General features: G+C 45.3%; 1 long non-coding RNA gene across 2 annotated transcripts in view; it reads right to left on the bottom strand.

Moving 5' to 3' along the window:
* Positions 1–11,678, bottom strand: part of LOC138068057 (uncharacterized) — a 181,588-nt gene extending 169,910 nt beyond the window's left edge. Inside the window, exons 1-3 of one of the 2 annotated variants that reach the window (XR_011142622.1) lie at positions 11,309–11,678; positions 11,182–11,222; positions 6,423–6,495 (exon numbers count right to left, since the gene is read on the bottom strand). This is a non-coding gene — a long non-coding RNA (uncharacterized lncRNA). Of the gene's footprint in view, positions 1–6,422; positions 6,496–11,181; positions 11,223–11,283 lie in introns of both variants that reach the window. The other variant, XR_011142623.1, reaches the window with a different exon arrangement.
* Between the last annotated feature and the right edge of the window lie 864 nt (positions 11,679–12,542).

The raw sequence follows: 12,542 nt of genomic DNA, 5'->3' as shown, positions 1-12,542 counted from the left end.
ATACAAGATCTTATGAATTAAAGGAAAAAGTTTGAGTGGACTCACAGGGCTGGTGCTGCTGTCTTCAGCCAAGAGCACAGAGAAGAGCAATGTATCTTACAACCAAAACAGCTCCCTCCACACCCCAACCCAAGTTTTGCTCATTTGAAAACAGGGTAGCCTTCATGTAAGGCTTACACCCATATTTGGGAGCTGTGGCTTCCCCATCCTGCCATCCACCTTAGACTACAAGGCAATGGACAGGTTCAGTGTTTGGATTACAGCGGGAAACAAAGCAAGTGCCTCTAGAGGAATTTACCAGTTGAGGATAAAACAGCGCTCATATGGGAGAAAACTGCAACCTCTCCTTGAGAGAAAGGCATTCAATGTATCAGATGAAGCAAATGGTGGAACAGGACAGAGTAGCAATGTCCAAAGCTTTACAGGAGACAACAGGCACATATAGGGTATTTGTAAATTTAAAACTCATGTATCCAAATTCTTGCTGCTACTGTTAAGGCTAAAGAGAAGCAGACTGGTTGATTGCTGCTGGGGAAGCAAAGTAGATTCCTATGATCCTAGAGACCAGAGCCCAGTCTCCAATGGCAAAATCAGCTGGCATGAGTTTGACTCCTTCAAAGCTGTTCTCTACATATCCCAGGGAGAAAGTCTCCACATTTGTGATATGAGACATTCGGGAAACAGGAACCTGCACGTGAGCCTGATTTGGGGCACTGTTAGACCAAGCAGAGTTTGGGTTTGTGTGAGAAAATGGCAGTTGACCTGACTACTGCTACATTTAATACAAGTTAAACGCATCTGAATCAACAAACTGACCATGTGTGCTGAGTTGGCAGCGCTTCCCTAGCGAGCAAACATGAAGCAGTTCAGAGACCTGGTTCAGATTGATTGCCAAGAACAAGCATGCTCAACTGAGTCAACCAGGAGCACCACAAGGCTGAATGTCAGCAGAGGGGCCCTCCCTATGCTTTGCAGCACAGCACGGTCCCAGGCAGAAAGGCTGTGCTGCAGGGACTGCCTCCCACAGGGCACACCAACCCTGGAGGGTCAGCATGGAGCTGAGGGAGGGAAATGATCTCTGAGAGCTGGAGGGAAATGATCTCTGAGACAGAGCTAATTATACTTTTCACCCATTCCTCCACAGCTGATCTTGTTATCCCTGGCCATTCAACCCTTCACAATCTCTCTCTGTGGATGGTCGGGGCCTTCTCAGGTGTCCTGGCTTCTGCATTTTGTCCCATAAATAGATAGAAGCATTTCCAACAGGAGCAATAAAACTGGTCTCTCACTCCAGGTGTGCTACTCCCCAACCACTCCTTGCTCACCCTGCTGCCGCACATGGCTATCAGCTGGACTCTTTCAGCACACTCTTCCCAGCCAGGCTTCCAGCAGGAACCCCTCTTTTTAGGGGGCATCTCCCTCACTACTGCCAATACATCTCCAGAATGTCAAAGGCACCAACAACACTGTGCCAAGACAGGGCTGGTACCCTCAAGACCTCTCCTTCCCAAGCAAAGCAATGAGCCAACAGGAAAACAACAAGATGAGATCAGCTGCCTGTAGCACATACTGAAGCACACACATTACTAGGTGAGCTGCCCCAGTAAAGAGTTCCCCTCTCTCCCTCCATCCCGCAGCAGTGAGCAGGCTACAGCAGAGCAGGAGGGAGAGGTTGCAAGAGGAGCATAGTGCAACCCTCCCACAGCAGCATATGTCACCTAGCCCAACTACTGGCATTGCACGAGAAGAAATGCCTGCTGCACTCTGAATCTGGCAGGACTATGCTTTTCTTTATAAACCAAAGCCGGTTCTAAGGAACATGTTGGGCTCCAGACTGCCATGGCCTGCAGAACAGCGGTCCCTTGCCAGGTAGGCTAACGGCAGCTCAGGGGCATCTGAACTGCACCACAGCCCTTGCAGTGGTGGGAATGCACAAAGGTGCCTGTTGGTCTTCACACAGGGGTGAAAGAGGCTGGTGCATTGTTTCTGGGACTCCCAATGCTGCCATGACAAAGCAACTAACAGCCAGTATGAAAGGAAAATATACTGCCACTATACCAGTAGGAATTTTAAAAGCAACAAGGACAAGTCCACACTTGTGGAGAGCTGACTGCCTTGAGTTAGCCTCACTGCTCACTAGCAGGACCGCTCCAGCACACCTGAGTTGTTTGTGGTTCCCCCACTCAGGGCTCTGTCTTCAGCTTCCATTGCCATGGCATAGACCAGCTGTGTTTTATAAAAGAAAGTGCACAGTGAAGCCAGCCAGGGCACCAGCTCTCCTCAGCTGTGTTGCCAACCCCTTCAACCCACTGGCCCTTCCCTGGCTTTAGCCAACTGTGCACAGGCATTGAGGCTGAAATGACAGCAGCCTTCCCAGTTGCAGTCTCTGGAGCAGGCCAGAATCTCTGTTCTTTGTGAGCTGTGAAATATATGAACTCCCAGGTTTTACATGAGCCTCACTCCTCTGTGCAATATCATATGGCTTTCGGATTTGTCTGCCCTGTCCACCTCTCCCATGTGTTTTCTATAATTGCTTTCATATGGAGGCTTTTCTCTTGTTTGCCCTTAGAAGGGGCCTGCTGTTGTTCTCTCTTCTTAGACGAGGCTAAGGACATACACATTTTTATTGGTGTATTTTACTGCCCCTACTTCTTTACAGCACACACCACCAGCCTCCACAGCCCTCTGCATTTTCTTTTAGGCCATCGCCTCTCTGTCAGGTCTCCTCATTGCCCATGTTTCTCAGTCAAAACGTTATAGGAGCCCACAATTAAAAGAATGCCTTATAAGTCTCTCCACATCCAAATAAGATCCAGAGCCTTGCTGGGGAGACAGAGATCTGGAGACAGCGGGTAAATCTGGCATTCCTCACTACACTAACATACTTTCTTTGGCACAGCTCTGCTCAGCACATTGATGGTGACTAGAACCAGGCTTGGTGGTTACAGCAAGCAGCTGGGAGAGGAGAGCTGGAGCTCGTTCGGTCAGTCCCCAAACCACCCACCTTGACACAGAGCAAAGGGCCAAAACACCTATGCTCCAGGACACTGGCCCCATGAGTAGAATCAACCTTCTCGTTCTTGCCTCCCTTTCAGGGCTCCTGGAACCCAAGGCCCTGGCTGCCTGCAAGGTCCTCCTACTTTCTTCTCCCGTCTGTCAGGACATGCCCTGCCCTCAAAACCCCCTCCAAACCAGCATGGAGGCTCCTGCTGTGAAGCCCTGTCTGGACACTGCTTTGTGCCTACTGTTTCAGCCTGACTGGTTCAAGGAGGCTCCCTGCTCAGCACACACATCCATCAAATACCTAACCCAGCACCCAGGCTCCCCATGGAGACAAGAAATATTTCACTGATACAGGACTTCTGAGTTGCTCTCTGCTCTTTCCATTGATGCTGTGTGAGCACAGGGAACACAGGTCTTAACCCAGGCAAGCTCAATCACCCTGCTGAGACAGTAGCCTATTATTTACACATTGCATTTCCCAAATTAAGCGTCTAAAACAGAAGGCCTGAATATGACCCTTAAAACTTACAGTAACACAAACCACTCCACCAAAAACTCACTCCCTGAGGAAGAGCGATATTGGAGGCACTATAAGGCAAAAAAGCACAAGGGATAATCTTAGCCCCAGATGGAAAAGAAATACTAAATCATCACGATACTTCTGTCCATGGTTGCCCACAGTCCTGACCTTTGATCAGTACGGTGCCTGCCTAGAGACTTAAGCTCAGCTGGTGTCCCTGCATTACACCCGCACACAATAATTTCCTCAGTGTACACATCACTGGAAACAGAGTCAGTGCCAGAATTCTCCGATACCAAATCCCTGCTTGGGCCAGTGCCCAGTACTCTGAAAAAGCTGTCAACATCTGGAAGCAGTGATACTGCACATCTGTGAGACCCTCAAAATTACAGGACGGAGAAAGAACTACCTACAGGATTACTTATGTTTATAATTAAATCCCCCAAAGCAGGACACTAGATGTACTCACCTTCCCTAACACCGTAATGCTTGAAGGCAGACGTGACCTGCACTCGATGCTGCTGGCTCTAAACAGCCCTCGTGGTGGATATTGATGAGAAATTTGTTTGCACACGTAACAAAAAGGCAGCTGGTGAGGCTAAGGAGGTAGGATTAATCAAAAGCTGGGAGAATATTTCTAATCATCAAGGGACTGGTTATGAGTCTTTTTCATGCAGAGAGGTAACTAAGCGGATCACTGCACTGGTCATCAGCATGACTCCGGGTACCAAAACCAGGCTGCAAGCACAACTAGAACCTCTGGGACTAAAACTGTGTCATGTAAAACGTCTCCAAGCCTCCTAGGAGCTCGTGAAGCATGAGAGGACAATGGTGCATCCTAAGACATGGCTTCTTCTACTATGCCAACCAAGATGCCTTCATGCTTCTAACACATTGGCTTTCTGGATCCCCTGTATAGATTAGCATAGGAGAATAGCGTGTGGCTTTAGTTGGCTTGGAAACACTCCTTATTCATCAGTCTGACATAATTTATATCACAACTTACAAGATACCTTGCTCCAAAGCATGTGACACTATCTCTAATGCATTTTCTTTCTTTAAGGCATTTAGATTTTTACTACTAATGAAGTCCTGATTTCCTGGCAGCAGGGTCAGATTTAACAGAATGAAAGAAAGGACTAATGGGACTGTAAGCCTTCCCCATTATCCTCTCATCAGCACTGAATCAGCATTGCCTGGCCCACGCAATGGCAAAGTGGTTCTGCTGTAACACAGCATCCCACTTGACAGCTCCAGCCTGGCTCAGATAAATCATCAGATCTTGCAAACACTTACATAAACACATCGCTTCACATGCACGAGGAATCCCCTGAAATTGGTGGGACTGATCAGTTGTTTGATGCTAGATGTCTGCAGTACTGAAATTTCAGGAAATGGCAATAAGAGTTTTATCAAGTCAGTCAAAAATCGGAGGTGTCAGAATTGAGGAGAAGTAAATAAAAAGTAAAAACAATTAATTAGGTATCTGCAGGATCTACTTCAGCTGCTGCTTAGCCCTTGCAGCATTTGCATACTAATCCTTCCATTCTATTTAGGTTCTTCATGCAAAATTCACCCCTTGATAGCCAAGATCAGAGATTTCAATCACCCCAGCTACCTTGGGAGCTTGGAGAAAAGTCTCACCACAGTCACCCTAAACAGAAAAAAAAACCCATCCAGACCAAGAAAACACTACTGATGTAGGTTGCAAAGAGGTAGAAGCCACCTGTGCGCATTGAAAGAGCCATTGTGCTGGACATAACTTCCATATAACACACATTATAAATGGATAGATAACCAATTTGCACAAAGAATAACATATGCAAGTGTAACTTGAAACACAAGGTAATAAGGCTTTAGGATACATATCTCCGACCTGGGACCTAGGCTCATGCCAGGTATTTTCTAAGCCAGCACAGATAAATACCATTGTGCATTTTCAATGACCCCAATCAACAGCTTTTCCAAAATAGAAACTCACAGGACCACATACAGTAGCCTTCGAGAGTACATTTTGGAGAGGGTGGGGCAATTTAGGGTTTTTTTCACTAGTGAATGAACCCATTATGTGGACATCCAGTTGTGAAATGAGAGATCTGGGTTCAAAGGGAGGTTTCTGTTTTGTTGTAAATCCTATTTATGGCTTAGGGTGCAGCTGATATGCCGTTAGCTTTTATTTCATTGATAATTCTGTGATTGTAGTTGAAACTTTGCAACTTAATGAGCTGAAGTTATTACTCATACTGTGTGGCCATCTGGAACCATTTTGGTCAGAGAGCCCAAAGCACCAAAAGCCACCTGCAATGCATTAAGTCTCAGCCCAGTACCAGCTACGCAGATTCGAAAAGTTAGGCCTGCATAAATACTAACCTGTGAGAATGTAATTGGAGAAGTGATATTTAAGAACTTATAGTTTGCCAGAAATGCTCATTCTCAGGGGAATGTATGCAGAGGCTTAAAGTTTAAAGCCAAGAGGTTTTTAGTTTCAACATTGTGAATCAAGAAAATCATTGCATATGGATGTTGTTGAACTGTCCAAACCACTAGGCCTATCCAAACAGGCCAAACTATGCCAGGGCAACTGAAAACTGTAGCTCCCTCCTAGCACCTGAGCCTCATATTACAGATGTTGTTTATTAGTAAGGTACCATCTTGAGATAGCCCTCCAAAGTGACTGCAGAAATAAGGGGCAAATGCCATCTAATGTAACACAAAAAGCTTGCAAGCATCACAGCACAGAAAACCACTACAGCAACATCGCATAAACAACTGATACCACCCAACAAATTCAAAAGCCACCAAACAGCAACTGTGAAGTCCAAAAAATATTCTATTGAATATCATGACCAGATATGAGCCGTCTTTAGGACAAAAAAAAGAGATGAAGTGACCACGTTACCTGCAAGTCCCTGCCACATCTCAAATGGACACATCCTCTGTGACTGACTCCAGAGAAAGTCCATGAACTGGAGCTGGTAGAGCAAAAGAAGGAGGTTATGTTGGTGGAATAATAAATTAGCATGGTTCCTTCCTGCTCGTTAGCCCATTGCTGATTTACACCAGCTGGGGAGCAGAGCTACTGCTCAGATTTCAGAGACTAGAGGTTTGGGGGAAATGGGTAAAATACAATTAATTTTTCTCTTGATTTCTAAAACCCTTTTGGCATTTAAATGGTAAAACAAATCTTTAGGGTTGCTTAAATGTTACCTAATGCACCTGGTTCAGTTAAAGAACCACAAAACTCTGATGCTTTGAGGTAGGAGAACAAACCCTAAAGAAATGGAAACGGCCCTGCACTTGCAAAGGTTTTTATTCCTTTTCTCCTGCTACTTGTCATGTGCAATGGGACTTTATAGGACAATTGTAAAGGCCTTTGCCTTTCTCCTCACACACAATTTTTTCTTCTGCCACTCTATCAACAGTCAGAGAACCCAACCAAATCTTAACTGTTCTTCTTGATTGGACTAGAGATATTTAGTGAAACCTTTAGTGTAACCACCCCGACACAAGCATTCAGAAATGCATCCTTGAAAGCAGGATGTGATACCTGTGCTCCTTAATAACAAGCAAGTGAGCCCTCTTTTACCTGAACTGCCTCTTCCCCAAGATTTGCTTCCTTCTTTGCTCTATGGCAGACAGCGGATGTGTGAACTTCAGGGAAAGAGGTTTTGCAAAGGGTAGTTCAGAGCACACCTGATCTGCTTCAATCCTACTTTGGTTTAGCAGTCAGGAGTGCACTTCTTCAAGGATTGAGGTAGTTTCTCATACTTTCAGCAAGTGGCCAGTTTTTATTGGGGAGCAATTAAAAGGAAGAAAACACAGAAGGATAAGGAAAGAAGCCTGACCATATAGTAATTTTCCAGCAATGTGTTAGCGTCTGCAAAGGGTAAAATGAGTCTATACTGTCAATGAGATGCAACTGTCGGTGAAGATCTAGCAGTGGACTCATGCAAAAGACTTCTCTGTGCAGGACAGAACAGACTGTCTGAGAACCTGAACCTGAGAAAAAACTTCTTCACTGTGAGGGTGACAGAGCATTGGAACAGGTTGCCCAGAGAGGTGGTGGAGTCTCCTTCCCTGGAGATGTTCAAAACCCGCCTGGATGTGATCCTGGGCAATATGCTCCAGGTGACCCTGCTTGAGCAGGGAGGTTGGACTAGATGATCTCCAGAGGTCCCTTCCAACCTAAACGATTCTGTGTGATTCTGTGATTCTGTGACTGCAGCAATGCCAGTCCTGGAGCACAGGGAAGCAGGAAAACAAAGCCGTAAAGAAGCACATTCTGCACTGAGTAATTGCTACGAGCTGGACGGCCAGCTAGAATAGAGAATTTTCCTTTAAATGGATGATTTTTTTAAACCTTTGAGAACTGTAGAATTGTTGAATATGGGAAATAAAAAATACCACTTGCTTTTCCTTGATTCTACTAATACGAGTATAATCCATGGCAACCTCTTCAAAAGCCTTTTGTAGTTCAGTGGAGAATGGCTATACTGGAAAATGAAAGAAGATTAAGTGTTCTTACTTTTGATAGCCCCACCCATGTTCACATCATGGGGCCATTTTCCATTGAGCTCCAAGACCTCCTGAAACCACAGTTAGACTTGGAGACTGGTTAAATGTATTGAGAGAGCCCAAACTCTCTGTTTCAGGAAGTCTGGCTTGAACAAGAGGTAGGTATGTGGGACCGCATTTTCAAAAGTGTTCCAAGACTTGAAGAGTGCCATTCCAAAAGTCAGGTAGGCAGTTTTGAGGTCTGTATCCAGAATCTCAGCTATGTTAAGTCTCCTTTATTTGAGGTAGCTGGAAGTCATTTCTAATGTGGAACTGAAGTGGTTGTTTCCTTCTGCAAATCCTCTCTTTGAGGCAAGCAGTTACTGTGTCTTCATGATCTCTCTGGGACACCATGCCAACTGCAGCCCAGGTCTACCCGGCTAAGGACTACAGCACAAGACAGCACAAGACTCGTGTGCTGCAGCAGACATGGCCTACGGGGAAAGTTTAGTCTCTTCAGTCTCCTCCTCTCCCTCCAGTAAATACAGCTTTGCTTGAAGACAGGGTTGGATACCTGAGCATTTTGTCTTGGAGGAGAGCCTTAGATGTTTCACAAGGAGCATATAAGCATATAAACACGTATTTGTGTGAAAAACACTTTTTGTTCTGCATTGTGCACTTTACTCACTCAAAATATATTGCAAGGGCTCAGCATGGACAGCATCATCCAAAGCTGAACTATCACATCCATCTGTCTTGCCTGGAATTAGCTGGTGTTTTATTTGTTATTTTTTAAAGCATTCTGGTGACAGGAATTAATCCATTTTAGATGAAGGCTGGAAGTACCTTTTTTTTTTCCTGCATACTCCTGAAGCACTTCGAAATTTGCAAATAGTCATAAAAAGGGGCCAAAGAGAATTTTGTCTGATCTGGTTTTGATATAAATGATGCAATGCAATATAAGAGTGTTTAAAGAAAGCCCACGGTAACAGCGAAAATGTGAAGAGGTTTGATTTTAAACCCCAAAGTGTGGTGGATATATTAACCAGGAGTTGGGGAGAGGCCACGCATTCCTCATATCTAGATGCTTTCCAATATCTTCCCCACCTGGAAAGCTCCTCGACCTCTTCCTCATCCCATCTACATGGCCTAGTGAGGGGCTGTCCTTGGCCCAGCTGCCCTCGGCTTCGTACCCAGCTATCCTACAGAAAGCATGAGAAGAGGGGTCGTCCCCTCACTCTGCGGTGGCGCTGCACTGGTCAAAGCCTCTTGAAATGACTGCAGGACAGGAGGTAGAGAAAATTCCCCCAAAAGAATTTCTTTGCAGACATGCGAAAGAAAGAACTGGCAATTGTTTGCTTTTCATTTATTTTCTTTCACAATATATTATGATAGGAATCTTTGTAGCATGCAGACATAAAGCCTTTTTTGTGGGACACTAGACGTTTATTTCTTCATGATCCTTTGGATTTTTTTTTTAATTTCAGCAGATTTTTCAATATTTTGTGGTGAGTTTTTGAGTAATTCAGAACATAAAACTGTCCAAGGAATTTTTCTTTGTAATAAATCTTAGTGGGTTGACTTCCTGAGAACATACTTTACTGAGAACTCCATCAAAAATGCTAGTTTCTGTTAAGTTGTGTAAAGATTAGCCTGGATGGATAAAAAACCCACAAAAATTTCAAAGGCTTCACAGAAGCTTTTAGAAAAGTTGCTGAAAATTCCCTAGTATTTTCCGGGAAATTCTTGTTCTTTTTTTTAATATCAATGTTCTGCCCTTTTCTTGAAATGTATTTGTGACTTGGAGAGTGTTAGACTTCTCCCTTGTCAACGTTTTCTTAGTTTGCACACTCATAACTCCATTTACATACAGGTAATAGAAGCAAATACAGTATCAAACAAAGTGCATCCACACATAGTAAAACCTAGGACTACTCCCCTACCTTTCAACCTCCAAAAAAGTCTTCTGCTGTCTGGGTTAAACTGATCATCTCCAAAGTGGCACCAACCACCAACCTCTCCACAGGCCAGTCACCCAGAGCAGCTAGGGTCACACTAATAAAAACTGTGTTGCAAACGCTCCTAGTTATTTAGAAATAAAACTCCTTCCCTGCTTTTCATTTCAAGTCATCTTCTTCCTCTGAAGCTTTTCATTTTTTCTTAGTATTGTACTTGAGATGGTCATCCTACCTGTGCCAATATGCATTTTCCTGGGCCATAGCAGCAGCATCTTCCAACCTTCCCTATTGCTATTCTAGCCATGTTTCTTTGCTCTTTAGGTTCTCTGAGGCTGGGATGGAAAGATTTTTATTCCAAACTTTTTTCACATCTAATCACCCTCAGGGAAAAAAAAAAAAAAGGCATTCCTGGGAAGCTCAGTTTGGAAAATGTCAGTCACAACACCTTGAAAGTATCCCTCTTCTGATAAATCTGATGGTTAATACTGCCCCCAACTCACTGCCAGTTAGGACCTCCTAGTAGCCCTCTTGTCCCATGTGGGCCCCTCCAGCGATGGCAGGGAAAGAGCTCCTTTCCGTAGTCTTCGGAAGGGTAACCCAGTGTTGCTCATAACAGGAACGCCCAGCACAACCAACAGCAGACCTGTTCCCATTTCACCCAGAAGCCACCTATAAAATATGACTCCGTCAAGCTAAGGTGATGTTTGCTTTGCCATGCTATCCCATATAAACCGCTTGGATTTGCTCTAGGACCAAAAAAAAATGCCTTGCCAGTAAATTTATTTTTTCTTCACAGCTAGGATTTTCAAGGACTTAAAAGCATGGGCATGCACTGCCCTGCAGTCGATCCAGATAGCACTTGGCTGTCACAATAAAATCCAACCTACAGCTGATGCCTACAAGGAAAGAAAAATACGGAAACCCATACAGATTAACTGGCTCATGCAGCGTCCCACAAGTTTTTGTTCACAGATTTTGCTGCCAATGTTGCAGCCATTACAAACTGAACGGTTCAAAGCTTTGTTTCTCCAGAGACTTTTTCCTTCATGCGAAGTACACATTATTGCAATGCATCCCCGTGGCATCGTGCCAGCCACGATCAGCCATCTGCACACACCAGACCAAGGAACTCACTTGTGCTTAGCCAAAAAATAACAACTCATTCACGGACCACACAGTCATCTGTCAGAGGCGCAAGGCCTGTACCTGTCCTGGACCCCAGGCGAAGCCGTCTCCACGTTCTAAATCTAGAAAACAAAAAATCTATGATTTTTAAAACAATAGCAGAAAACAAAGCAAAGAACTCACATGATAGTTCCCACCCATGACTCGCCTGATCATTTCGGCAACATGTCACGTCTTTGCAAATGCCCTAAGTTGCCACTCAGGTTATGTAGTTACTCGCCTCTGCAGACTAGGTTTGGGGAGAAACTCCTTATGCAGGACGCTGTGGATGAACGGGGCTGTGATTTTGTTCCACTCCGTGAGCACGTGAAATATTTGACTCCTGATGTAAAGCAATGGGAAATGACATCCCGACTGCGACAAAACCCAAGCACCAGGCTGCAAATCAGCGAGTATTTCCCTGTTCCCTGCATTGCGCTTACCGCTGCTACGTGCTGCAGTGGCAGTACGCCTACTAGCAACCTCCACTTGAAAAAAAACACCCAGCACTTAAAACCCAATATTATATATACACAAACACACGCCTATCTGTAAATATTTAGAGAACATTTGAATCCTCAAGAGAAAGGGGCACAGCAATGAGAGCTTTAGTAATAGTTCTCGTTGCTTTTTGAACGCCAAACACTAACAGTTATGTTCTCTCTCCGCTGCTCTCTGGCAAATGACTGTTTCTTTTTCCAGTAGCCCCGTCCAGGCCTGTTCGGCTCATCAGCGTGGCAGTCGGGGCGCCGCGGCCAGGCAGTCCTGCTGCAGTATTTCACTTGCACTCCGCTTGACACTTTATAGGACTTTTAAAACAGCAGGTGTGCAAGATATAACCCAGTGTCAATCAGTGGGTACGAGAGGCTCCATCCAGGCAAACAAAACACAACACAACAAAAATGCGCTCTTTCATGGCTTGCAGCTGGCCATTAAAAGGCCAGAGTGCTAAACCCCTTCCTAGCCTCTGGGTCCTCCCTGGGTCTTCCGTGGGCGGCAGCGGGAGGGGACGGGGCATCCGACGTGGCATTCGTCTGTCTCCATGGAAATGCTTATCAAGTGGAAGGAAGTTATAATAAAATTTACTGCAGTTCCACAAAGTACCACTGTTTTTTGCGTGTTATTAATCACTTACGTGAGTCCCCGTCGGAGGAAATGGCAGCACTGACAGTGATTTATACACTATTTAGATAACCTGAGGGGAGCATATTATGAGCACGGTGCCCGCGCTGTCATCCGCTGGGGGTGCCCCCTTCCCTGAGCGCAGAGGGGTCCGCCGGACCTCCCCGCTCGTCTTCAAAGCCGCCGCGCGGCGTGTCGGAGCACCGCCAAAGCAATCGCTTTCTGCACGCATCTCGCCGCGGTGGCTTTTCCCACTGCTGGGAGATCAAACAGGCCCTCCC

Source organism: Struthio camelus, chromosome 8 (assembly GCF_040807025.1).
Source record: "Struthio camelus isolate bStrCam1 chromosome 8, bStrCam1.hap1, whole genome shotgun sequence".
Taxonomy (NCBI): Eukaryota; Metazoa; Chordata; class Aves; order Struthioniformes; family Struthionidae; genus Struthio; species Struthio camelus.
Note: the sequence above shows the minus strand (reverse complement) of the source record. Positions and strands in the feature narration are given on the sequence as shown.